The sequence below is a fragment of the Sinocyclocheilus rhinocerous genome, unplaced genomic scaffold (assembly GCF_001515625.1).
Source record: "Sinocyclocheilus rhinocerous isolate Xijiao unplaced genomic scaffold, SAMN03320098_v1.1 scaffold4217, whole genome shotgun sequence".
In the NCBI taxonomy this organism is placed as follows: domain Eukaryota; kingdom Metazoa; phylum Chordata; class Actinopteri; order Cypriniformes; family Cyprinidae; genus Sinocyclocheilus; species Sinocyclocheilus rhinocerous.
The window spans coordinates 143,246-143,852 of record NW_015642075.1 but is presented as its reverse complement, the minus strand read 5'-3'; positions in this window follow the sequence as shown (position 1 = coordinate 143,852).

Sequence of the window (607 nt, the reverse complement as noted above, 5' to 3'; positions counted from 1 at the left end):
TCACAGCAGTTCAGTCAGTGTACTGTTTGAGTAAATGAATTACTCCGGGATATTGGTTTATTTCGACTCAGGGGGAGTGTCAGCCACGTTAAAAAAGTGAATAACTTAAGTAATTTGTGGATTAATGCTTACTGGAGACGCGACCCGTTTCAAACGATTCAGTCCGATTTGTGAATTGGTTCAACCGGTTCTTATTTCCAGGGCTTATAACTAACGCACATATTTAATACACTACGCATCAATATCTCTTCACTTTGTGCTTTGAACTTCTCTATGCTGCGCGCTGTGTTGTGACTCCGTGTTGCTTCAAGCGCGTCATTCTACGCACGGGATGCGCATAAGTGCTTTGAGCCGCTCTGTATTTGTAGCCTTTAGTATCATTTTGCGCAATGAAAGATTATTAATAGCCTTTCTTGTTCGTCTTATCTATCATATGTTGCAGCCTCATTACTCTGCAATACATTTAAAAGAAATGTCTTTTAATTTATACAGTAGTCATAGTCAACATTTGAAGTGGATCAAAATAGTTAATCAAAGTTGTCCTAAGACAAGAACAGGTATTGTTTTGGTTTTAGGACAACTTTGATGAAAGGTTTTGTTCCACTTC